General features: G+C 49.9%; 1 pseudogene; it reads left to right on the forward strand.

The window, feature by feature from the left end:
• The first annotated feature begins 11,876 nt into the window (after positions 1-11,876).
• LOC106634883 (nucleophosmin-like) lies at positions 11,877-12,792 on the forward strand (annotated as a pseudogene).
• The last annotated feature ends 14,663 nt before the right edge of the window (positions 12,793-27,455 follow it).

Consider the following 27,455-nt stretch of genomic DNA (forward strand, 5'->3'; position numbering starts at 1 on the left):
ATGGCGGCTGTGAGGACCGCAGGGCCACACTGGGGGCAGCTGGACCAGCACCCCCTACACATATCCTGGACCTGGAGGAGGCCAGGAGAGGTCCAGGGGGCATGAGAGGCTCTGAGACAGTTAGGGCAACTTGGAGAACACTCAGCTGATGAAGGCCTTGAGACGGGGGCTGCAGGGGTATTAGTGGGCACTGCTTCCAGGAATGAAGGCTTGGAGTGGTTCCGAGGGATTCTGGAAGGAAGGAGTGGGGACTGGGGAAAAGGGCCAGATGAAATCCAAACTCTCTTAAGGAATGTCACAGGAGGGAGCAGCCTATGGCCTTGGGAGTGGGTTTCATTGCAGCAGGAGGAGGAGGTTCTAACAGGCAATGCAAACTAGCCCCCTACCCCCTCCCCACTCCATCCCCATGCACACACGCCTCACCACCATCTTCAAGGTTTTCTGACCTCTGAGAGCACACAAGAAATGCAGGACACAGAGAGGAAGGGACCTGCCTGGGGTCATACAATCAAGCCGGTAGAGGGTCCCCGAGGCACCCCCAGCACTCATGTATCTATTTGTGCGTATTTTTATATATTTTCTTAGTTATTGCCTACCCAAGGTACGGAAGGTTTGAAAGTCTGATCTGTGCACACACAAGCATTTACATGTATGTGTTTTCTTTTTTTACGAAGATGTGAGGATCCTGTACACACTGTACTGTACCCTGTTTTTCCCACCTGGCCATGTCTTGGGGAGCTTCCTTCCCAGCACACGGAGAGCTGTCTGAGTTGCCCTGGATGGATGCGCCACAGTCCAGGGACCCCCAGCTCTGCTTAATCTGCTCTCAAGCGCTTTGGTACAAACCAGGCTGAGCGAGGCACACCCTTTTGCATGAATGAGCTGTATCGGCAGAATGTTCGTGAATGTGGGATTGCTGGACCTACCATTGACAGGACTGCCCGGCTTTCCTCTGTGAGGGTGTTCCAGCCTCGGCTCACTCAGCCTCGGGGGCATCCACTTCTCCCACTGCCCTCGAGAGACAACGGTGGGAGGGTTTCCCATTCAGTCCTCAAGGCTGGGGTCTGAAGGGCGTTAGGGAGGCCAGATCAGGGGGTGAAGGGGCTCCTGACCAGCTCGATATCTGGTCCAGGTGGGCAGGAAGTCCTGCTCCTGGCCCTCCCTGCTCCGCAGGGCTGTGGCAGGAAGAGGCGCCTCTGCAATCCAAACAGCGATTTCCTGCTGCAGGCTCCAGGCTGTTTTCTTTAGGACAGTGGCTGAAACCCTAGAGGCTAAGCTGGGTTGGGGCAGGACAGGGGAAGGATTTAGCCAGCCCCCCAGCACAGACACACACACACACACACACACACACACTTCACACCTGTATGTACACACACATACACTCACACAGACTTTCCATACAGTCACGTACTCACATACATTCCGCAGGCTCATGCATTCCATCACCCGCACCACACACACACTCACACCACATCTACCCACACACAGACACACACTCACACATTTCACAGCCTGCAGCCGCCGCCACCCCTGGCCAGCCTGAGGCTAGGCTATGGAGACTCATGCCTATCCATTCAAGCTTCGTCCCACACCTGCCCTGCCTTCCTCACCTCCCTGTCTTTGCCCAGGTGGCCCTCATCCCTGCCGGGCAGCAAATGGCAAAAGCCCTGGCTCTGGGCCCTTCCCTCTCCTCATGGTCTACCACAGGCTCCCAGGCTCTGCTTTCCAATGACTGGGCTGAGCCAGGAGACAATTTTAGGCCTGGCTGTGCTGTGGGCCCCGGGGAAGAGGCCCTTTCCTCCCCAGGCCTTAGTTCCCTGTGTGTACGACGGAAGAGTGGGTAGACTGCAGCCGTAATGGTGGCCACAGTGTCCAGGGAACACCTGCCTCTCTCCAGTCTTCTTTCATCTTTGGAGCAGCAGATCAGGCCACTTTTGCCTGGGAGACATCTTAAGAGGCCACCCCGCCCCCTGGGTTGTCTAAACCAAGGCAAGCACCCCCTGCTTGTGGGAGAGAAGGTGGTGAGGCCAAGTTTAGCCATCTGTGGCTAGTACTGTCCATGACCACTCAGTGATCTTGTGCGCCAAACCTAAGAGGGGTGGCCCCACGGCAGAGCAAGTAGCTGAGCCAGGGGCTGGTTTGTGAGGGGAGGGCAATCAGCCGGACCCCTCTGCCTCCATAGTCTCCATCAGCTTCTCCCTGTATTTGGAACTTTAACTGGCATAGCCTGTTCTCATACTCAGAGCGGGGCAAACTGAGCTTCAGGCCCCATGGCCTCCATGGCTCCAGAGCTGCCAGGACAGAACACCGCTAAGCAGTTCTGACACTGGGCTGAGCAGGTCCACCCCTGCCCCGTGCCATCACCCTCAACAGCTTCACCTGCTCCCCAGGGTGATGGTCCAGTTGTGGGGGCTGGGGCTGGTCTCTGGGGTTTTCAGGCCAACTGCTGCACACAATCCCAGGGCTGAGCAGGGGGCAGCGGGACTCCACTTGTTGACCGAGCTGGAAAACAGCTTAGTCGTCCTTGGGGCTGGCCCTGGGCAAAGAGAGGTGAGGGAGAAGCAGGGACAGGAGGCTCAGGCCACAGTGGGGGAGTAGCGGGTCATGGGGACAGAGCTCACAGAGCCGGTCCCTTATCATCTCTGTGCAGATGCTCCTCTGTGCTCTGACTTTCCTAGGCTGGTGAGGACACATGGTATGGGATGGCACCCGCAGTCACAGCCCTTTCATCACCTCAGCCTCCTCTGGAGAAAAGCCATCTCCCAGCCCTTCCTTGCCTCTCACCTGGTTTCACCGCTTTTCCCCAGGCCGTAGCCACCGTCCCATTCACAATCCCTGCCATCTCTGGGTCTGCTTCTTTCTGGGTGCGGGGCACATTTCCTCCTACTGCAGACAGATACATGTGGAGTGGGAAGGGGTAGACACACGGTCCACCTGGCACCATCTCAGTTCTACTGCCTTGGGGCCACATAGCAAAGGCCAGGGAGGCACTCTGATTGGCCCCGCACATCAGCAGGTTCATCCCTGAGCCAATCACGGTGCCAGGGGACGGAGGGCTGCGGCTGGCCAGGCCTCGTCGTGTGCTGCCTCTGTGGCCTGGGAGAGTGGGCTACTTGGCCACCCCTCCAGACCCTGATAGAATCAAGGAAGGGAAACCTCCCAAAGAGGTAGGGGTGTTATAAGAAAAACGAGGGGAAAGCTAACAGATTAAAACAACAGAAGTTACCGTGGGGTCAGACTACCGTGGGTGGTACAGAGAAGTCCCTGAGTAGAGGAGACCCAGCTGGAAACCTAAGTTGTTGAGTGCAGCTCAGCACATTTGACTGGAGAAGAGAAGGCAAGAATGGCCTTCAAGTACCTGGAGCTTGAGGAGGAGAATGCGGCTTATGTTCAGCCTCCAGCAGGTTGGGGTAAGACCGAGAAGCAGACATAACAGAAAGAGCATTATTGACAGGGCGGCAGAAAGGACAGATGGTGGAGAGTTTTTACAGGTGGCCCCACAATTCCTTCTAACTCAGATCTTCCATAGTTAACAACATAGACTGCGGCCATCTGATAAGAGAGAAACACAGGATTGAAGGTAGTCGGGGAGATGGAGTAAGATGAAGAAAAGCAGACAGAGACAAGGAGGCAGACAGGAGGGTGCGGACAAAGTAAGGCCCTTGGAGACGGAAAGGTGAAGCAGCAGGCTGCAGGCACACAGCCCCCGGCCCCTCCCAAGGTCGCCCGCTGTGGGCTGTGGGGGCAGTGGTGCCCCTTAGCCCGGGTCCCTCCCAGGCATGGAGCCTCCGCAGAGCTGGGCAGCTCAGCATTAATTAGGACCTGGCTAATGGCTCGGAAGATTGGCCAGTTCTAGGGACGCTGATGAATAGAGACCGCGCTGAGATTTATTCCTAATTATCTCATTTGTCTCCCCCCATTACTCTTTATGGCTGGGATTTATGGGACCATTAGGGGGGCCCAGCCAGGCCAGGACGAGTGTGAGCCTCGAGATGCTTCATGATAATAACAATAACAATGGTCCTCTTGGCCCGGATTAATGGAGGACTTACCTTCTTGCCCTCCCCATCCCCTATTCTTGGGACCCCAGACACTAGCTGCCCCCATGTTCCTCTCCCGTCCAGGACCCCTGCCCCTCAGCCACTTGTGGAGTTCAAGCCTGTGCCCCCCTCTGCCTCCTGCTGTACCCCAAGGGTTCAAGGTAGTAGTGGGAGGACCTGATTTCAAAGGTGGTAACACCTCTGGGACAAGGCTTGTATCAATATTGATGTGTTCGGCAGCAAGCAGCAAAGAACCCAAATAAATATGGCCTCAACTATAAGGACATTTATTGTCTCCTTAACTAGAAATGCAGAAGTGGGTGAGCCCTGAGCTGATCAGGAAACTCCAAGACACCATCAAGGATCCTGGCTTCCAACCTTCTGCTCCGTCATGCCCAGAATGTGGTCCATGGCTCCCCTCCTAGTCACAAAATGGCTACTGCAGCCCCAAGCATTGTGTCTTTACACATGGCATCCCTCGAGAACAAAAAGGGCAGGTGGGCTGGGTGCGGTGGCTCATGCCTGTAATCCTAGCACTTTGGGAGGCCGAGGCAGGTGGATTGCCTGAGCTCAGGAGTTCGAGACCAGCCTAGGCAACATGGCGAAACCCCATCTCTACTAAAAATACAAAAAATTAGCTGGGCATGGTGGTGCATGCCTGTAATCCCAGCTACTTGGGATGCTGAGGTACAAGACTCCCTTGAACCCGGCGGAGGTTGCAGTGAGCCGAGATCACACCACTGTACTCCAGCCTGGGCAACAAGCGAGACTCTGTCTCAAAAAAAAAAAAAAGGCAGATGGAAGAGGGGGCCTTCTCCTCCCTCACCTTTTACCAGAGCAGGGAGGGAACGATTTCCAGAAGCCCCAACAGGCTTCTACTTACATCTTTGCCCCACTGGATCATATTCCATCTTAGGTTGGACTCCTCCAGAAGCTGACTCTAGACAAGAATTGAAGTGCAAATAATTTGCTTAGGAGGGGGTTCCAGGAAACACCAGTAGGGGAGTGAAGAGTGTTATCAAGCTTGTTACCACTGTGGGCAACTGGACACGTGCTTCTGAGGGAACTGCGATATTTACACAGCAAACCCATGGTTGCCGGTTGGGGACCGTTCCCAGCAGGGAGTGTTCTCCAGCGCTCCTAGCCTGCTGGGCTGTGGAAGAAAAGCCCCCAGAGGCAGAAGGGGGCCAGGGTGCCCCTCCCTGAGAAGGACCAGTGACCAGGCAGGCATTGGCAGAACCTGCCCTCACCCACCAAGGGGAGTGATGATTGATGGCCAGACAAACCCAACTCACTGCTGGGCAGGGAGAAAGGGGGCTACCTTTGGGGACTCAGCCCCAGGGTCTGCCACAGAGCCCCTCCCCACCTCCTCTCCCTTGGACTCTACTACCCGGGCCAGCCACAGGGGATGAGCTTCAGTGTGAGGTGAACGTGGGAACAAACCACATAGAGAAGGTGCGTTTCAGCCCCTGTCCTGTTTAGAAGGTTCGTGTCAGAGCCCTCTTCAAGAAGATTCCTGGAAGCCACTGTGTAAAAGTTCTGCGAGCTTCCCATTAGCCAGAACTTAGTCACATGGCCACGTTCAGCTGCAAAGGAGGTGTATTAGTCCATTCTCACACTGCTATGAAGAAATACCCGAGACTGGGTAATTTATAAGGAAAAGATTTTTGAAGGGTAATTGACTCACAGTTCCGCACTGCTGGGGGGGCCTCAGGAAACTTACAATCATGGCAGAAGGCAAAGGAGAAGCAGGCACCTTCTTCACAGGCGGCAGGACAGAGTGAGTGCAAGCAGGGGAAATGCCAGATGCTTACATGTTCATCATCAGATCTTGGGAGACTCACTCACTATCACGAGAACAGCGTGGGAGAAACTGCCCCCATGATCCAATTGACTCCACCTGGTCCCACCCTTGACACATGGCGATTATGGGGATTATGGGGATTACAATTCAAGATGAGATTTTGGGTGGGGACATAGCCAAACCATAAAAGGAGGCTAGAAAATGTCATCTTTATTCTGGGTGGCCAAATGCCCAGCTGAAATTTCTATTACTGTGGAAGAAAGGGTGACTAGATATGAGGGGACAGCTAGCTGTCTCAACTACCCTACCCAACAGCCATTGGCCTCTTCTTTTTTTATTTTATTTTATTTTTTTTTGAGACAAAATCTCTCTCTGTTCCTCAGGCTGGAGTGCAGTGATGCTGCAGCCTCGACCTCCCAGGCTCAAGTGATCCTCCCACGTCAGCCTCCCAAGTAGCTGAGACTAAGGCATGCACCATCACACCCAGCTACTTTTTTATATTTTGTAGAGATGGAGTCTCATTATGTTGTCCAGGCTGGTCTTGAACTCCTGGTCCCAAGAGATCCTCCCACCTCAGCTTCCCGTAATGCTGGGATTACAGGTATGAGCCACTGTGCCTCGCCTTCTTCCTTTTTTTTTTTTTTTAACAGACCCCTGATTTAGTTTACTCTTCTCCAAGCAGCCATGAGATTCAAAGAGAGCAGACCCCAACTCCAGGGGATGAACCATGATTGCTCTATGCCAACCATGGTGGTCTCATCCCCCCGTCAGTGCCTGGTTTAGGAATGAGCATGTGACACCATCTTGGCCAATGAAACATAAGAGTAAAACTCTCCAGAGGCTTCTAGGACATCAGACAGGGACATTCCCATTTCTGCCCTAAGTGGTTGTTGTCCATAACCCACACAGAACAAGCCACCTTGAACCTATTGAAGGGAGCCAGTCTAGGATGTCAAGATAAGCTCCCAAGAACTCCAGAGTGGAAAGAAGAAAACTATCTACTCCTTATGACACCTTCACCCCTGAATTAGCCAACCCTGGAGCCACACTACCTGTGAACTTCCTGTGATAGAATCATTCTTAAGCCACTTTAATTGGGTTTTCTACTATTTGTAGCTAGAAACATACTGACTGATGCACTCCCTTCTCTTGGCATTAGTTGCTCTGTGAGATGAATGGAGGGGTTGTCCTAAAGTCTCACTTTCCTGGTAAGGAATTCAGAGAGCCCTGTGTCTACCATGTTAGTGACAGAAATCCTGTGCAAACCAACTTAAGCACAAAAGGAATTTATTGGCGCTCATGGCTGGAAGGAACACTCTGGTATTTGTAAAATTAAAGAAAGAGCTTCAGGAATCAGGATGGGAGCTGGGGACCCAGTGCCACTGGGATTCTCTCTGTCTTCTTCCTTCTGTCTCAACTCTGAGATTCCCTGTGTGATGGCTTCAATGTCTCCTATTGAAGATAGATCTCCTCCACATTGGTGGGTGGGAAGAAAACAAGGTGAACAGAAACCAAAGATCTTGGCAACCCTGGTGAGAGAAAGGACCCTTTGCATAGTTTCTCAATCCCAGGACAGGATGCTGGATGGCTCTCTGGGATCACATGCCCATCCTCTGGGTGAATCAGTGTTTCATTGGATACATTGATTGGTCAAGCCTGGGTCATCTCTTTACCTCTGCTGGAGAAGGAGCTTTGGTAATTGATGGATTCATCAGAACCACATGGAGGAGGAGAGGAGCAGCTCCCAAAGTGTGGGGTATACTGTTCCAGAAGAAGCAGGGAAGCATTGGGAGGACAAAACAAAAACAGATGCTCAAGACATATCTCATTCCCCGAAAGACAGAGGCCCCAAGTGATTTTTTTTTTTTTTTTTTTTTTTTTTTTTTTTTTTGAGACGGAGTTTCACTCTTGTCCCCCAGGCTGGAGTGCAGCAGTGCCATCTTGGCTCACTGCAACCTCTACCTCCTGGGTTGAAGTGATTCTCCAGCCTCAGCCTCCTGAGTAGCTGGGATTACAGGCACCTGCCACCACACCTGGCTAACTTTTGTATTTTTAGTACAGATGGGGTTTCACCATGTTGGCCAGGCTAGTCTCGAACTCCTGACCTCAGGTGATCTGCCCACCTTGGCCTCCCAAAGTGCTGGGATTACAGGCGTGAGCCACCATGCCCGGCCCCAAGTGATTCTTCCTACTAAAATCTGCCTTGCATCTTGCCAGTATATTAAGTGAAAGCAATCCTACTATCCAGAGAAGGGCTTCAATTCTATATGAATGGTGCCCCTTGACGTGGGACAATGTGGCATCCCTGAACTGGATAATACCTTGAACTTGGACTGCAGATGTGTGGCTGAGCCATAAAGGAGGCCTGCCACCTCTTGGGGATCTTTTCCTAAAACTCTAGCTAAAGCGGGTATTCCATTTTGGATGATGAATCTATCAGTTGGAGCCAGTTAGGACAATTCAGCGTATTCCAAATTATGTGTGTGTGTGTGTGTGTGTGTGTGTGTGTGTGTGTGTGTGGTGGGGGAGGCTGTTAATACAGGGAATAGGTTACATGAATGATGGAAGAACCAAGATGCCAATGGTATGATGAGGCACCCCAGAGATTAGCAATACCAACAAGTGATAGGGAGAAAATAGGAGGAGGTAGTGTTAGGTGTTACCAGAGCCCAGAAGCCAGAACCATGTGGAAAGAGCTAAAACCACAGTGGTGAGGGGGCTGCCTAGCAGAATCTGTGATTGTGGAAGGCGGCCTGGGGAAGCTGGAGCCGCAGAGGAGACAGCTGCTTCCGGAGAGCCCACCCAAGGCAGAGAAAGGGAGACAAATTCCCTGTCTTCTCCCTTCCTTCTAGCTTGTGAACTCCCTCCAGTGGCCCCACTGGCTGAACTCAGATGGAAGCCAGCTGAAATAAGAGCCCGAGAAACAGAGGCTGCAAGGGCCATCATCCCTGTAGGGCAGGGCAGAGCAGAGCAGACAAAGGGCAAGGAATGTGTCTGAGGATACATAGGCAAATGACAGACACAATGGCCAACTGACCTGCGGTGCACATGTTTGTGTCCCTCAAAATTCATATATTGACACACCAAGCCATCATAGGATGGTATTAGGAGGTGGCGCCTTCAGGAGGTAATTAGGTCATGAGGGTGGATCGCTATGATGGGATGAGCATCCTTATAAGAAGAGGAAGAGAGCAAGCTCTCTGCTTTCCACCACATGAGGATACAGTGAGAGACAGCCATCTGCAACCGGGAAAAGAGTCGCCACCAGAACCTGGCTATGCTGACACTTGACCTCAGACTTCCAGCCTCCAGAACTGTGAGGAATAAATTTTTGTTGTTTATAAGCCACTCATTTGTTACAGCAGCCCAAGTGGACTAAGACGGGGCCCCATCAGATCCTCTGCCTTGCAAAGCATGAAGGCCACTAGAATCATTTTCACGAAGCCTGCTGACATCCCAGTTCTGGAAGCTGGGAGCCCCTGAGTGACTACAGTGTCTGCACATTCCTGAAAGTCCCACTTGAGCCCCATCTTCTGAAAGGCCCTTACCATACACATTCCCAGCCAGGATCACCCTGTAGTTCTGTAGTCTCCAGATCCAGCCTGGGCCGGCAGGGTTGCTGCCAAAGCCCGGGCATCCAGCTGCAGGGAAAGGAAGGAGAAAGTGGGGACCCTGCAGAGGAGGGGGCAGTCCGGGGTGCAGGCGCAGGGTTGCAGGAGGGAGGCCCTTTCATGGCTTTCTACCCCCACCACCACCACACACCAAGAAATATTTTGGGCAGAATGAAAATAAAAGCAAAACACAGCATATCAAAATTTGTAGGTTGTAGCCAGGCGCGGTGGCTCATGCCTATAATCCCAGCACTTTGGGAAGCCGAGGTGGGCAGATCACTTGAGGGCAGGAGTCCGAGACCAGCCTGGCCAACATGGTGAAACCACATCTCTACTAAAAGTACAAAAATTAGCCAGGCGTGGTGGCATGCACCTGTAATCCCAGCTACTTAGGAGGCTGAGGCAGGAGAATCACTTGAACCTGGGAAGTGGAGGTTGCAGTGAGATGAGATCGTGCCATTGCACTCCAGCCTGGGCAACAGAGTGAGACTTCATCTCAAATAAATAAATAAATAAATAAATAAATAAATAAATAAATAAAATAAATAATTGTAGGTTGCAGCTAAAACAGTAGAGGGAAATTTATACCACAGAATCTTTTTATTAGAAAAAAGAAAGGTTTCAAATCAATGATCAAAACTTCTACCTGACAAAACTAGAAAAAGAAAAGCAAATAATCCCCCAAATATGCAGAAAACAAACATTGAAGAACAGAGCAGAAATCAATGAAATAGAAAACAGACTAACAATAAATCAAATGAATGAAACTAAAAGCTTATTCTCTGAGAAAAATTGATAAAATGTATAAACTGCTAGTCAATCCAAAATTACTTGTAAAAACATTTATAATAGCATCAAACACTATTAAATACTTAGGAATAAATCTGAAAAAAGATGTGTAAGACTGGGTACACTGGAAAAGTAAAATATATTGCTGAGCGGAATTAAGTAAGAAATGGAAAGATATACTGTGTTTATTAATAAAAAATCAATATTGTGAAAATGTCAATTCTCTCCAGAATTGATCTATAGATTCAGTGCAATCCCAGTCAGAATCCAGCAGGATTTTACGTGGAAGTCAATAAGCTGATTCTAAAATTTATGTGGCAAGAAAAAGGACCTAGAAGAGCCAAAAGACTCTGAAAAAGAAGAAGTTTGGAAGACTTATACTACCTGATTTATAAAGCTACAGTAATCAAGACAGACAAATAGATTTGCAGAATAGAAAGTCCAGCAATGGACCCATACATATATGATCAATTTATTTTCTTTTATTATTATTTTGAGACAGAGTCTCACTCTGTTGCCCAGACTGGAGTGCAGTGGTGCCATCTTGGCTCACTACAACTTCTGCCTCCCAGGTTCAAGTGATTCTCCTGCCTCAGCCTCCCAAGTAGCTGGGACTACATGTGTGCACCACTATGCCTGGCTAATTTTTTGTATTGATATATATATATATGTATTTTTTTTTTTTGAGACGGGGTCTCACTCTGTCACCCAGGCTGGAGGGCAATGGTGCCATCTCGGCGCACTGCAACCTCCGCCTCCTGGGTTCATCCTCCTGGGTTCATCCTCCTGCCTCAACCTCCTGAGTAGCTGGGATTACAGGCGCCTGCCACCATGCCCAGGTAATTTTTGTATTTTTAGCAGAGACAGGGTTTCACCAGGTTGGCCAAGCTGGTCTTGAACTCCTGACCTCAGGTGATCCACCTGCCTCGGCCTCCCAAATTGCTGGGATTACAGGCATGACCCACCACGCCTGGCCAATTTTTTGTATTTTTAGTGGAGATGGGGTTTCACTATGTTGGCCAGGCTGGTCTCGAACTCCTGACCCCAAACGATCCACCAGCCTCAGCCTCCCAAAGTGCTGGGATTGCAGGCATGAGCCACCGCACCCAGCCTTGATCAATTTATTTTTAACAAAGGTGACAAGATGATTTAATGGAGCAAGATCATATTTTCAACAAATGGTCCTAGGACAATTGGCTATCCATCTGCAAAAAAAAAAAAAGAGAACCATACTTTGCACCATACGCAAAAATTAACTTAAAATGGATCATAGGCCTAAGTGCAAAATCTAAAACTATAAAACTTCCAGAAGAAACAAAGAAGAAAAATATTTGTGACTTTGGGTTTGCTACATATTTCTTAGATGGAACAACAAAAGCAAAGATCTTTTTAAAAAATTGATGGATTCAACTTTATCAAAATTAAGAACTTCTGTTCTCCAAAAGACACTATTAAGAGAATGAAAAAACAAGTCACAGTCTGGTATAACATATTTGAAAATTATTTTATAACTTTCTGATTATAAAAATAGAGCCACCCTGGTGTGACTCTGTCCTGTGCGGCTGTTCTCTCCAGCAGTGGTCGTTTATCTCCAGCTGCCTTCTCTCCCACCTAAGTGCGTGGCACCACCTGATGGAAGATTTGATGGACGTGGACATGAGCCCACTGAGGTCCCAGAACTAACTATTCAGTTGTGAACTAAAGGCCAACAAAGATTATCACTTTAAGGTGGATAATGATGAAAATGAGCACCAGTTATCTTTAAGAACAGTCAGTTAAGGGGCTGGTGCAAAGGATGAATTGCACATTGTTGAAGCAGAGGCAATGAATTACAAAGGCAGTCCCATTAAAGTAACACTAGCAACTTTGAAAATGTCTGCACAACCAATGGTTTCCCTTGGGGGCTTTGAAATAACACCACTAGTGGTCTTATGGTTGAAGTGTGGTTCAGGGCCAGTGCGTGTTAGTGGACAGCACTTAGTAGCTGTGGAGGAAGATGCAGAGACAGAAGGTGAAGAGGAGGAGGATGTGAAACTCTTAAGTACATCTGGAAAGCAGTCTGCCCCTGGAAGTGGTAGCAAGATTCCACAGAAGATAAGTAAAACTTGCTGCTGATGAAGATGATAATGATGATGATGATGAAGAAGATGATTTTGATAATGAGGAAACTGAAGAAGCACCAGTGAAGAAATCTATACAAGACACTCCAGCCAGAAATGCACAAAAGTCAGATCAGAATGGAAAAGTCTCAAAACCATCATCAACACCAAGATCAAAAGGACAAGAATCCTTTAAAAAACAGGAAAGACTCCTAAAACACCCAAAGGACCTCGTTCCGTAGAAGACATTAAAACAAAAATGCAAGCAAGTATAGAAAAAGCACATGGAACAGTCCTGGGCACTACTGGTAAATTAAGCCCAAAGATGGGGAGACAGGAAAAGGAGAGACAAATATAGTCCATACTGAGTGTCACCAACAATCCAGACTGAAGTCTTCTGTTTTAATCTCAATCCCCTTTTTTGATTTGCCACCATGGCTCTTCAGGCTGGAAACAATTTGGTTCCCAAAAGCACTTTCTCTGACTGCTTTGATTCAGTGAACCTTGCCCTTTGCTTTCTATTACTTGTGCATTTGCCTCACCTCTGACCATGTTTTAAATCACCTTTGTATCTCCTTAACTGCTCAAAAAAATATTTGAATGAATTTTTTTAAAAAAGAGCCACCTTGGGCCTATTGAAGGGAGCCAGTCTAAGAGGTCAAGACAAACTCTCAAGGACTCCAGAGTGGAAAGAAGAAAACTATCTACTCCTTATGACATCTTCACCACTGAATTAACCAATCCTGGAACCACACTATCTCTGAACATCCTGTTATAGAATCATTCTTAAGCACTTTAGTTGGGTTTTCTATTATTTTTAGCTGGAAACGTATTGACTGATGTACTTCCTTCCCTTAGCATTAGTTTCTCTGTGAGAAAAATGGAGGAGCTCTCTGAACTCCTTACCAGGAAAGTGGTAAAGGATTTGATATCTGATAAAAGATTTTTATCAAGAATGCATTAGGAACTCTCAAAACTCAATAAAGAAAACAAGCAACCCAACAAAACTGGCAAAAGATTTGGACACTTCCCCGAAGCAAAAATACAGATGGCAAATAAACATATGAAAAGATGTTCGACATCATTAGTTATTAGGGAAATTAAAATTAAACCCACCATGAGATATCACTATATATCTATTAGAATGGCCAAAATTAAAAACTGACCACACCAAATATTATTGAGGCTGTGGAAGAATTGGAATTCTCATATATTGTTAGTGGGAATGTAAAATGATATGATCACTTTGAAAACATTTTGGCAATTTCTTTTTTTTTTTTTTTGAGACAGAGTCTCACCCCGTCGCCAGGCTGGAGTGCAATGGCGCAATCTCGGCTCACTGCAACCTCCGCCTCCCAGGTTCAAGTGATTCTCCTGCCTCAGCCTCCCAAGTAGCTGGGACTACAGGCTCGTGCCACCATGCCCAGCTAATTTTTTTTTTGTATTTTTAGGGAACGGGTTTTCCCCATGTTGGCCAGGATGGTCTCAATCTCTTGACCTCATGATCCACCTGCCTTGGCCTCCCAAAGTGCTGGGATTATAGGCGTGAGCCACCGTGCCCGACCAACAATTTCTTAAAAAGTTGAACATACACCCATCTCATGACCCAGCCATTCTACTCCTAGGTATTTACTGAAGAGAAATGAAAGCACTTGTCCCTACAAATATTTGTAGACAAATGTTCATAGCAGTGTTATTCACAATAGTCAAACTTCTAAACAACCCAATGTCTTTAAATTTGAATGAATAAACAAATTCTGGTATATCCATACAATGGAATATTACTCAGCCATTAAAAGGGAAAGAAATACTGATACATGCAACAACATGAATGTGTCTAAGTTATGCATCTCATTAGATTCACAGATGAAACTAATTATGCCTACTAAAGGAAGCCAGAGAAAAATAGGTGCGTTCTCTATGATTCCAGTTTTGTGAAATTCTAAAGAGTACAAACTAATCTATTGCACAGAAAGCACATCAGTAGTTGCCTGGGGTTGGAGGTGGGATAGGGAGAAACAAAAGGGAGGGATCACAAAGGATCATAAGGAACCCTTTGGGGGTAATGGATATGTTCACTATCTTGACTGTGGTGATAGCTTCATGGGTGGATACATACATCAAATCTTATCAAATTGTACACTTAAATATGTGCAATAAATGGCTTTATATCTCAATAAAGCCATTTTATTTTTTATGAAGTAGACTTTTTTCTTTCTTTCTTTCTGTACATAGCATGTTTTTGGTTCTTTTTTTTTTTAAATTTATTTCTATAGGTTTTTGGAGAACAGGTGGTATGTGGTTACATGAGTAAATTCTTTAGCGGTGATTTGTGAGATTCTGGTGCACCCATCACCCAGGCAGTATACACTGAGCCAATTTTTAGTCTTCTATCCCTCACCCCCTTCCCACCCTTTCCCGAGAGTCCCCAAAGTCCATTGTATCATTCTTATGCCTTTGCATCCTCATAGCTTAGCTCCCACTTATAAGTGAGAACATACAATGTTTGGCTTTCCATTCCTGAGTTACTTTACTTAGAATAATAATCTCCAATCCCTCCAGGTTGCTGCAAATGCCATTAATTCATTCCTTTTTATGGGTGAATAGTATTCCGTCGTATATATGCCACAGTTTCTTTATCCACTCGTTTACTGATGGGCATTTGGGCAGGTTCCACATTTTTGCAATTGTGAATTGTTCTTCTATAAACATGTGTGTCCAAGTATATTTTTCGTATAATGACTTCTTTTCCTCTGGGTAGATACCCAGGAGTGGGACTCCTGGATCAAATGGTAGTTCTTTTAGTTCTTTTGTTTGTTTGTTTGTTTGTTTTGTTTTGTTTTTGAGATGGAGTCTCGCTCTGTCACCCAGTCTGGAGTGCAATGGCGCTGTCTCTGCTCACTGCAACCTCAGCCTCCTGGGTTCAAGCAATTCTCCTGCCTCAGCCTCCTGAGCACCTGGGATTACAGGCATGTGCCACCACGCCCAGCTAATTTTTTGTATTTTTAGCAGAGACAGGGTTTCACCATGTTAGCCAGGATGGTCTCTGTCTTCTGACCTTGTGATCCACCCACCTTAGCCTCCCAAAATGCTGGGATTACAAGCATGAGCCACTGCACCCAGCCAGTTCTTTCAGTTCTTTAAGGAATCTCCACACCGTTTTCCATAGTGGTTGTACTAGTTTACATTCTCACCCACAGTGTAAAATGTTCCCTTTTCACCACATCCACGCCAACTTTGATTATTTTTTAATTTTTCGATAATGGCCATTCTTGCAGGAGTAAGGTGGTATTGCATTGTGGTTAGGAATGATTTCAAAGAGAAGAACTGAGGCAGAGCAATTTAATGGAAAGGTACAATATGGAATAGTGTGTGAGCACTCAAGGTCGGACTATCTGCCCCAGCTCCGATTGTGTTGGACGTTGTAAATGACACCACGATGGACATCCTTGAACATAAAACCTTCAAGCACATCTTGGATCATTTCTTTAGGGTAAATTCCTATATTTAACTTGACCTCTTAGTACCTCAGTTTTCTCATCTGTAAAATGGGATTAACAATGATGCCCATATCAGTGGGTTGTGGAATTTAATAAAGCTGTCTGTGCCTGTGTATGTGTGTTACCTAGAACAGTTTCCCACACCTAGTAATTCCATGTTACCAAAAGCTGGATGAATTCGCGGGAGACAAAAACACAGATGTCCCCATATCCCTGTGGTGTTGGCTGATGGTTTCCAGCTAGATTGCCAGCTCCTGGAGCTCAGCGACCAGGAAGGGCACACAGCCCAGTGGAAGCCTGAGGAGAGACAGGTGGCGGGAGGCGGTGTTAACAGAGGCAAAAGAGAGCTCAGAGCACCCAGCTTGTCTTCTGGGCAAAGCGTCTGAAACAGAGAAAATTCAATTGTTGTGATCATGTATTTTTCCCCCAAATTTCATGCTGGTAGAACTACCGGCCAGTAATTACCTAGCAAATTAGAGAATCTACCAGGTCCCCAATTAGGTACCCAAGGACATAATTGGTCCCTAATTAGAAAAAGTTGCCAAATGGGAACAATTATCTCTGTTCTCCATTTCATTTCCTCCCTCCTCGAGCCAAATCTCTCTGCTTCCCTCCCCCAGTGGGTCTTCCTGCTACCCCTTTGGGGTTGGGGGATGGGAGGAGGGAGACGAAGGCTTGTGCCAGTCACACCAGCAGTGCCCACCTTGGAGGTGGTGCTGGGGGCCTCTTCTTTGCATTCCCAGGAGCCCCAGGCACTCCCCACGTTGCTTCCTAAGGGGCTGTTTACTAAACTGTAGGCAAGGTTTAGTCTTATTCATCTGTCTGTTTCCTGATCTAGGTCAGAGCCTGGCATTCAGAAAATGCTTAGAAATGATTGTTGAAGTGCAAGGACGGCTCTGGGTCAGAGTGACGGTGCTGAGTGCCTCCTTCCATTCAGAGAGTAGGGGGCTTACTGCACAACCCTCACTGACCACACGCTGCCATGGCCCAGCAATGCCATCCCGCCAACACCTGGCAGGAAGTCAAGCAGGAGGCATAATCTCTACCAGCCTTCTTCATCCTTTGTTCTGAAGTTGGAAAACATCCCTCTGAGAGGAGGGAATCAGGAAAAGTTTCATGGAGCAGCTGGTGTTTGGTTTGGGAAATTTGGAGTTCAGAGGAAAATCCAACAGAAGCAGTTGCAGAAGGTCAGAGATGGGCACCTCTGGACAGGAGAGGAGCCTTGTTCAGCTGAATGATTGGGGGAACTCAGAGAAGTAGCCAACGGCCAGGCTGGGGATGCGACACAGGGACCACCAAGGATTGTGGGTTTCCTCGCGGAAGCACCAGGGAACTGTCCAGGTCAGAACTTCCTGGAAGGTGGAGCCAATTTGTGCTCATAATACCATCAAGAGTAAAAAGATGAAAGGCAGAGGAAGCAGGCATGAGGCGGCTGCAGCAGGTTGAACAGACACTACAGAAAAGAGGCCGTCAGGGCAGCGATGGCCCCAAGCAACTCTGATTAGATGGCAAGGGCAGAGGGGGGTTAGTAGAAGATCAAACCAAAAGCCTCATCTTTTCTCTTAGTCATGTCCTAAAGAAATTATCCAAGATGTGCTTGAAAGTCTTACGTTCAATGATGTCCATCATGGACGAAGGGAGTGGTAAAAAGACTAGGGACGGCCAGGCATGGTGGCTCACGCCTGTAATCCCAGCACTTTGGGAGGCCGAGGTGGGTGGATCACTTGAGGTCAGGAGTCCGAGACCAGCCTGACCAACATGGAGAAACCCCGTCTCTACTAAAAATACAAAATTAGCCAGGCGTGGTGGCACATGCCTATAATCCCAGCTACTCGGGAAGGCTGAGGCAGAGAATCGCTTGAACCTGGGAGGCGGAGGTTGCAGTGAGCCAAGATCACGCCATTGCACTCCAGCCTGGACAACAAGAGCAAAACTCTGTCTCAAAAAAAAAAAAAAGAAAAGAAAAGAAAAGAAAAAGAAAGTTACCCAAAAGCAGATGTAGAGAACCGGGTGCAGTGGCTTAAGAGGGCCTTCCACAAGAGCACCACAGGGTAGCATCACTCTGGGGTGAGCAAGCCCTGGTGGTAGAAGAGAGCCTTGTAGGGCCCCAAAGTCGTCATGACCAGGGCCAGTCGGGTGGGGCTGGGGGCAGCAAGTCACTGATCCCAGAACTGGGAGGGGCACAAAAGGAAGTGGGGCCCCCTCCACACCCACTGTCCCCTCTTCCATCTGCCTCCCGCTCCCCCACCTTCCATTCCAGAAGCTTCCAGCAGGAGGGTCTTTCAGGCTTCTCTGAAGAGGGGACTAATTAAACCTTAATTGACACAGCACTAATTAACTTCTTAATTACACGGAACCACATGATTAGCCACGCAGCAGACACTAATTGTTCATTAGGAGGCAGTCCCCTCTGTCCCCCACCCCTTTCCTAGGACCTACCAGCTAAGGTACCTGAGGGGCGCAGAGTTGGTGGCAACCTCATCACCCAGCCCAGTGCCTGAGCCCAGCCTGCTCCAGAGCCTCAGCTGGAATAGCACTCACCGCCCTGGCCTGAAGCTAGCTGCCCTTCCATAATCGTGACACAAATGATCACTGAGCGCCTTGGATCCTGGCCTTTGCAGCCCTCCTCCTTCAAACCCCTGGCCAAGATGAGGAGTAAAGCAGGTGTTCCAGAGCGCTGAGTTTCTTCCTCCCTGGGGTGAGGGGAGCCCAGGACAGGCCCAGCTCAGAGAGTGAGAGGGAACCAGCCTTCTCGAAAGGCCCGCCTCTCGCCAGTCGCCTCCCACACCTGAGAATATTGAACCTCCCGATGCCCAACGGAACAGGCCTCTTCCACGTTGAGGAGACCGGCTCCACAAAATTGAGAAATATACCCAGGAGGTTCACACTGCGAGTGAGGGGTGGAGCCAGGTCCAAGCAGGCCTTCTCCAAAGCCAAGCTGCTCTCCCCTGGCCCGGCAGCCTCCTGCAGAATTTCCCGGCTCCCACAGTGTTGGAAACTGGGACCTGGGCTGGGAAGGGGACTTGCCCCTTCCATGGAGCCATCTGCCCCCCAGCAACACAGCTTAACTTCTCTGCAGAGCCAGGAGAAGGGAGGGCCCCCAGGGAACAGGAGCAGGCTGCCTGGGCTCAAATTTCAGCTCTTTCCTTCCTAGCAGTGTGGCGTTGGGCGAGTTACTCAACCCCTCTGTGCCTCAGTTTCCTCCTCTGTACAATGGAGACAAGGATAGTACCCTCTCCATAGGCTTGTTGTGGGGATTGGATGAGCAAATGCATGAAAAGTACTCAGAGCAGTGCCTTCTTTGCCAAGCAGGTGCTCCACGAGGGCGGCTGTCACTGTGATCTGGAATGGAGGTTGTTCATACCTCCAAGCCTGTCTGCAGATTTGAGTCCCCCCACTCTACTCTCCCACCCTCAGATTTCCTCTCCTCTGTCTAGGCTTGGGGGCCACTCCCAACAGCTCCACCTTCCTTGTGTCTAGGATGTCACCTCCGGCTCCTGAGACTGCTCCCACCTCTCTATACACCTCCGCACCCAGCCTGTTCTGCTTCCCCAAGGTGGCCCAGCCCTAGCCATTCCATGTGTGTACACAGACGCCCCAGCCCATCCCACCAGGCAGGATGGACAGAAAGGCTACAGACACTTCATAGACCAGTGATCACTCATCTTGCTGCTCCCAAGACAGTCCCAGTTGTCATGTGTTGCCCTGGTGTGATCTTTAATAGTGTCCCCTTCCACTTTCAGAGTCTCCTGATCTGGACAATAAATGCTGTGATCCCTCCTTGGGTAACACCCCCACCCCAGCATGGGCCAAGTGCTTTGCTGGATGTGATTCACACCAACCCTAGAGACACCCCAGCCTGGGAGGCTGCCTTGTTGTCCCCACCTGACCAAAGAGGAAAAAACAAAGGCACAGAGATAAGGGTGGAGGACTTCCCCAAGCCCCGACACTAGGAAGGGGAGGAGGTGGGATGCCAACCCACGTCCCGGGCCTCAGAAGCCATGGCCCTTCCCCTCCTTCCCCACCTAGCCCCCCACCTTCTCTATGCTAGCAAGATAAAAGGGTGGGTGTGTGGGTGAGGAGGGCTAGAGGTTATTTGTGGGGTTGGGGGACAGGAGGCTATTTGTGGGGTTGGGGGACAGGAGGCTATTTGTGGGGAGCTGTTTGCTGAATGTCAAGAACTGCACTACAAATAGGAACAGCCCATGAAAAACACTGAGGGGAAAAAATCTATGATCTCTTCAAGGGGTGGTGAATGAGCTTGTCAGGCCCTGCACAGTTTAATGGACATGAGGCAACAGGGATATTAAGGCCGGTTTGAGGGGAGCCTCAGTGTCCTGGCCCACAGCTTATTCCTCATGTAGGCATCTCCAGGAACCAGCCCTGGGGTGCGGCGGTGCTGGCTTCAGGGTGGAGTGGGCAGAGATTTGCTCACTGACCCCTCACCAACTCCTCCATGCTTCTCACCTGTCCAGGTCCCTTTCCAGGGATCCAGGCCTGGTCTCCAGGGCCTAAGCGGGAGCACCCACCTCTTCCCGAACTGGGTCAGGCCCTGGCTCTTGGTGGGAGAGGGGGCAAGGGAGGTGAATCAGATGCCCAGCTCTGGCCCCTGCCCTGAGCATGCTGTGGGCAGTGCCAGCCACTCCCATCCCCCACAGGTCCCTGTTGTCACTGCAAGAGACACAGCAATTAGGTCAGCCCCCCCTCCAGATGCTCACCCCCTTCTCATTAACTGGAAACTATGACAGTGTAGCAAGGAAGGCCCTCTGGGTGTGTTTCCCATCTGTTGCTCTATTTCTAACACAAGCTGCACATCCCGCCTGGAATTCCTGTGCCTCTTCTCGTTCTCTTATCTAGGCCCTTGTTGTCCTTGGACGAGTTACCGAGTCTCTCTGCACCTTTTCCTCCTCATCTCTAACATGGACATAACCATGGTCACCTCCCAGGGTTCGCAGAAGGCTCACTGGGATAATTCATATAAAGCACGTAGCACAGGGCCTGACACAGAGCAGGAACTCAGTAAACGAAACTACAGTCTTTCAAGGCTCAGCCCTAATCCCGCTTCCTACAGGAGGCCCTCCTTGACTGCCCCAGCCGTATATGAGTGTTCCCTCCTCTGCCTTCCACTGCCTGCTCCTTGGTGCTTGCCACACCCCGAGGTATGTTCCTTTGTTGTAGTTGTACACCTTATCACAACACTCACTGGGGCTTACTACGTGCCAGGCACTAAGTGCTTTACATCTGTCAACTCATTTAATCTGACAGCATCCCTTGAGGCAGAGGCACTCTTATTATCCCCATTTAACAGAGGAAGACAATGAGGCACAGAGAGGTTAAGTAATTTGCCTGACGTCACACAGCAAATAAAGTGATGCAGAGCCCAGGCGGTCAAACGCCAAAGTCTATACTTTTAACCTCTACCGTAATCATAGAATTGATACATATTTTTGGGGGGGAGGAGGAAGGGATGTAGTATATACACATGACAAGTACCCACGGGCTTTGTGGGGTTTCCAGTTTCACTGGCAGGTACACTTAGGGTACTGCACAGGTGCTGTGATGTGTATTCACAGCATGTGTACAGTGTGTGTGCAGAGATGTGTCTAAATACAATGTTGTATGTACAGAGAGCTTAGACGCCACTTGGACAGTGCATGCACACTCATACAATGCATATACGTGCACCCAGTGTGTGATTCTGCCGGGGGTTTGTAGGAGGGCACGTCACAGTCCTTTGTGTGGCTGTCATTCTGCCTTAACAACAGTTAAGTGCTGGGGAGGGAAGTGGAGTAGTGTTTATTTCCCCTTCTTTAGAGATTGAGATGCCGAAGCCTGGAGAGGCTATATGCCTAGTTCCCCATGTAGGAATCTAGGCTTCCTTCTCCATGATATCCTGCTCACCACGTGTGAGGGGTGCAAACACCATGTGACACAAGTGCACATCTGTGTGTACACACCAAGCACACCTTGCATATGTGTGTCAGCAACGCGTAGGTATTTGAACAATGCCGTTGTATGCGTCTTTGGGTGCACAGAGGATCTACGTGATCTGTGGGTGATGACTGTGCACATGTGCATGCATGCGTGTGTTTGTGCAGTGAGAGGTGTATATGCATGCATACATAGGAGGAAATATGGGGGCTGGAAAGGTTGCAAAGTAAAAACAGCTGGATTCCAGTCCTGTCTCTGTCACTGCCTAGCTGTGTGATCTTATACAAGTTGCTAAATCTCCCAAGACTCAGTTTCTGTGTCATAAAATGAGAATAACACCTATTTCAGAAGAGTTGGGAGTAGAGTTGGCAGACATAGAGCTCATAGAGCACAATAGGCGCTCCACGTGTGTGTGCTCTTTGAGAATGTATTTGTGTGCACGTGCATGTGTGTGTGCTGTGCAGGCTGTGTATATGGAGCAGTGTGTATCTGCAGAGTGTAGAAGTGTATGGGGGAGCATAACGGGTGAGTGTGCATGTGTGTGTGTGTGTCTATGCGTGTGCTTTGTGCATACCGGGGCAGTGCCCAGGCTGTGGAGTTATGTGTGGAGTGGGGGTGGGGGTGCACAATGGTCTGACTGTGGCATGTGTGACTATGTGTTTTGCATGCCATGTGTGCATGGGGCAAGGGGGCTGTGCCCAGGCCCCTCATTCTAGGTGAGGCTGAAGTCGAGGGGCCTGGCTGGGTGGAAGTGGGTATCTCTGGCTGTCAGTCCCGTGCTGGGTGGGGGGTGCCCCCGCCAGTGGTGATTGAGCCCCCACTCTCCCACCAGGCCTGCCAAAATACAGCAAGACAGGGTGTAATTACCAGCACTTACCGCGGCCATTACCCCCCTCGCTGCGGCGCGTGACACACGACCCGTCAGCTCCGCGTTTGCACCATTAAGGGGCCTCATTAGCATCCCGGCTCAGAAGCAAAATTACCCTCACTGCTCATTTCAAGATGTCATCAATTTTAATTTAGGGCCCAAAGATAGTACAATGGAAAGGCCCTCCCCGGCCCGCCGCACATGGAGAGAGAGGAGAGGGTGGGGGAGGAGGCTGCTGCGGGGGAGTCAGGGTGGAGGGGATGTTGCATGAAGGGAGAAGAGGGACAGAGGCAGGGAGTGGGGAAAGATGGGGCTGAGCCATGAGGGGAGGAAAATGTTGATATTCCCCCCAAAAAAATGTCCCCAGGGTAGGGCCTTTGCTGGCACCCCCTTGAGAGGAAAAAGGAATTTCGGGCACAATAGAAGGCATGGCCCTGACCCACCCACCCTCTCGAGGGCCATGTACGGTCTAAGATATCTGGAGCCACATCATGTGCAAAATGCAGGGCCGACTTCTTCCCTTCAGTCATTCCTTTAATTCCTACAACATCCTTAGGAGGTAGACACTGCAATCTCCCATTACAGATAGGGAAACTGAGGCACAGAGAGGCTCCATCACATGGCAAGTCATGGCAGAGCCAACGTTTAAATGCAATCTGGGCCCAGCGTGCAATACACCAGCTAACGCCTGGAATCCCAACATTTTGGGAGGTTGAGGCAGGAGGATGGCTTGAGCCCATAAATTCGAGACCACCTGGGCAACATAGTGAAACCTAATCTCTACAAAAAATACAAAAACTAGCCAGGTGTGGTGGTGTGTGTCTGTAGTCCCAGCTACTCAGAAGGCTGAGGCAGGAGGATCCCTTGAGCCCAGGAATTTGAGGTTGCAGTGAGGTATGATCACTCCACTTCTCTCCAGCCAGGGCAACAGGGCGAGACCCTGTCTCAAAAACAAGGGAAGAAAAGCAAGTCTATTTGGCTTTGCTGCTCCCTGCCTTCCTGGACCCGACCTATGGTCTTGTCTTCCTGTCAACATGCCTGGGCCTGTGGGTGGGGACAAAGGTGGCCGCCCACTCGGCCTCATCTACTGTCCCACCATCCCCTCTAATCTGCAGGTACCCCCCTCTGTCAGGCCTTTGCACACTGTGTGTCCAATGCCTAGAATGCCCCTCCCTCTCCTTCCATGCACCTTCCCTCTCCCCTTGTCAGTCTGGTCCCTCACAACCCAGCTTAATGTCACTTCTACTCCTTTTGCTGAACCCATACGGAATCATGATTGCAGGCTCACATCTGCCTCCCTGTGCCCACTCTGTCACCAGGACCAGCTGGCCTTTATCCACCCACATATCCCCACACCCAGCACAGGGCCAGCTCAAAGTGGGTGCTCAGGGTATGCTGAGTGAATGAGCACCCACTTTGCTCCACAAACCCACCGCATCCCAGCCAGTCTTCTTGCCTTCAGGTTGAGTTAGGACTGCTGTCTGGACAGAAAGGGACCATGGAGCTCTCCCCACCCCACCCTCCATTGCTTAGATGAGCAGCTGGGGCTTAAGATGAAGTGGGCAGGGGCTCAAGAGGTGATATTTAGGTCTCTCTGATGGCATAAGAGCAGGTGTGCCACAAATATTTGTTGAATGAACATTTGACTGAGTATGAATAAATGAATAAATGGGTGAAAAGCACCACTCCCTGGCCACTTTCAGATCCCTCCAGGGACAGAAATCTTAGGCCTCACAGCAACTGGAGGTATCAATACTCCTGGGGCATTTTCATTTTATAAGCAGAGGCTGGGCACACTATACACCCTGAAAGAGCCTCTTTTGGAGATGGAGAAGCTTCCCAGGCAGCTCCACAGACCTCTGGCTGGTGGAGATTTTCCAGAAGGCCTGGTTTGGGAGGTATTAGGGAGGTCCTTCTTGTCTTCTCGGTATTTCCAGCCAGCTCTGCCACTTCAGTCTGTCCTAACCCACAGTGGGGCTAAGGCATGTCCCTGAAGCCCGTGAGCCTTAGTTTCTCCAAGTGTAAAGAAGGAGGCCATACCCCACATCTCAGCTCTTCAGGCCACCATGGCATGAGGCTTGGTGACATGGCAGCAGGAGGGCCAGACCTGGGGGTGGAGGAGACAGGCCAAGGGGAAAGGCCAATACCTGCACCACCCTCAGCCCTGACCAGGTCCGGCCTGTCTTCTTTCATGCCTAACAAGCCCCTAGCTCCTTGGCCACTGCATGGGTGAGAGGAGAGGGAAGGGCCCCCCATCCTGAGCCCTGCGCCAGGGTCCTCGCTGGCGGCAGGCGCCGGTCTCCGGCCTCACAGAAGACAGATCACTCCCTTAATCACTCTGGAAAAGAACCCCAAGCCGATATAATATTATAATTAATTAATTCACTAAAAAGGTATTAAATTTCTCTCCCCCCTGTGGATATTATCTGAATTCATTGACCTTTAGAAAAATCACCCTCTAATTGTAACCAGGTCCAAAAGCATTTGCAGCCCGTCCCTTTTACATTAATAATATCTTCCCAGACTCGGCTCTGGCTGCTTAAATATTGTATAAATTCCACTGCCCCCCTCGGAAAGAACAGAGCAAAGAAAAAAGATGAGGCTGGAGAAGTCTGAGAGGGGGATGGGGCCTGGGCCCCGAGAGGTAGGAGTCCCAGGAGGTGAGGGGCAGGAGGTACACCCAGGTGCCTGGGAAGGGGCTCTCTGGCGGCTCCAGCTGAGCCAGGCAGCTTGAAAGACAGGGGAGGGGCATGGGCTTTGAGATGGAGCACGGGGCATGGGTTGAGAGCTTGAGTGTTGAACCTGAGGTTAGTTTTTAGGAGGCTATGTGTGCGTTTGTCTGGGGAGAAGGTGTGTAGCATGTATCAGACTCTCATCTAAGTTAATGGCGTCAAACAGTAAAGGAAGAATCTCTGCTTTAAAGGAACCATGGATAATGGAAACATGGCATTCCAAGCAGCACATTCCAAGGCCCTGCAACCCCCTCCCGGGCTGCCACTCCAACTCTAGCCTCCCAGGCCCTGTTCTACAGATGGTGGAGCTGGCCGCCCAGCAGATGCAGTTGGACATGCAGAACTTCCTAAAGCTGAAGAGGTAGGTACTAACGCAGGCCGAGCAGCTGGTGGGGATAGACAGATGCAGGAACTGGAGCTGAAGACAGCAGGGTCAGGGGCTGGGGCTCTGTCTGCATCCTCCACCCTCACCACCTCTGCTACCCCAGCAGCCTGGCTCCTGCCGAGGGCCCCACAAGGGATCCAAGGGAGCTACTGCTTCTCATCCTCTTAGCTTTGACCTCTTTCTCTGCTTCCTCTCCCACTGTACGTGTCTGTTTGTTCTCTAAGCCTCCCTAAAATGAAGGGGCTGGACAGGCTCATCCCTCCTGTGTCCACACCAGCCAATGTCCTTACTCTGCCTTTTTATTTTTTAGAAACAGTGTCTTGCTGTATTGCCCAAGCTGGAATGCAATAGCATGATCATAGCTTACTGCAGCCTCAAACTTCTGGGCTCAAGCAGTCCTCCCATTTCAGCCTCCTGAGTAGCTAGGACCACATGTGTACACCATCATGCTTGGCTAATTAAAAAAAAAAATAGAGTTAAGGGTCTTGCTATGTTGCCCAGGCTGGTTTTAAACTCCTGGCCTCAAGCAATCCTCCTGCCTCAGCCTCCTGAGTAGCTGGCATTACAAGTGCAAGCCACCACACCTGGCCCTACTCTGCCTTTTAAAAAAGAATTTCCAGGCTGGGCACGGTGGCTTACGCCTATAATCGCAGCACTTTGGGAGGCCAAGGAGGGCAGATCACCTGAGTGAGGTCAAGAGTTCAAGACCAGCCTGGCCAACATGATGAAACCCCATCTCTACTAAAAATACAAAATAATTAGCTGGGCGTGGTGGCAGGCGCCTGTAATCCCAGCTACTCAGGAGGCTGAGGCAGGAGAATTGCTTGAACCTGGGAGGCGGAGGTTGCAGTGAGCTGAGATCACGTCATTGCACTCCAGCCTGGGCAGCAAGAGCAAAACTCCATCTCAAAAAAAAAAAAAGGCCGGGTGTGGTGGCTCACACCTATAATCCCAGCACTTTGGGAGGTTGAGGCTGGCAGATCAACTGAGGTCAGGAGTTTGAGACCAGCCTGGCCAACATGGTGAAATCCCATCTCTACTAAAAATAAAAAATTAGCTGGGTGTGGTGGTGTGCGCCTGTAGTCCCAGCTACTCAGGAGGCTGAGGCAGGAGAATCGCTTGAACCCGGGAGGCGGAGGGTGCAGTCAGCCAAGATTGCGCTACTGCATTGTAGTCTGGGAGACAGAGTGAGACTTCATCTCAGAAAAAAAAAAAAGAATTTCCTCCATGGACCTGACACTTGGAAAGGTGTTGTCCACCAAATAAATATTGCTGAAGGATGCATTGCCCTCTTATTGAATCAGAGTCGTTCATAATCACCAGCCAGATTCCATTCCAGCCACAAAGTGAGGGTCCTTCAGGCTGGTCTCAGAAACAGGAACACTTTCTGGTGGCTTATTGAAATACCGGAAGTAGTCCCTGGGCCGGCCTCAGCCAAATCGGTAGGACTGCAGGACTCCCAGGCAGGATGGGAGCCACCCAGGCAGACAGCTTGGAATGTACAATGAAGCTGAGACTCCCCCACTCCCACCAGCCGCGGCGGGCAGCTGCCTAGTCCTGGCCCAGGGCACCCTCTTGTGGACAGAACCCCACTCACACCCTCTGTCCTGTCGAATATGCAGTCCATACTCCAATGCCAGAGGTAGTGGCCAGGCTGAAGGACCCCAGGGGCAGGAAAGCAGCAGGCAGGTGGAGG

This window comes from Pan paniscus, chromosome 5, assembly GCF_029289425.2.
Source record: "Pan paniscus chromosome 5, NHGRI_mPanPan1-v2.0_pri, whole genome shotgun sequence".
In the NCBI taxonomy this organism is placed as follows: domain Eukaryota; kingdom Metazoa; phylum Chordata; class Mammalia; order Primates; family Hominidae; genus Pan; species Pan paniscus.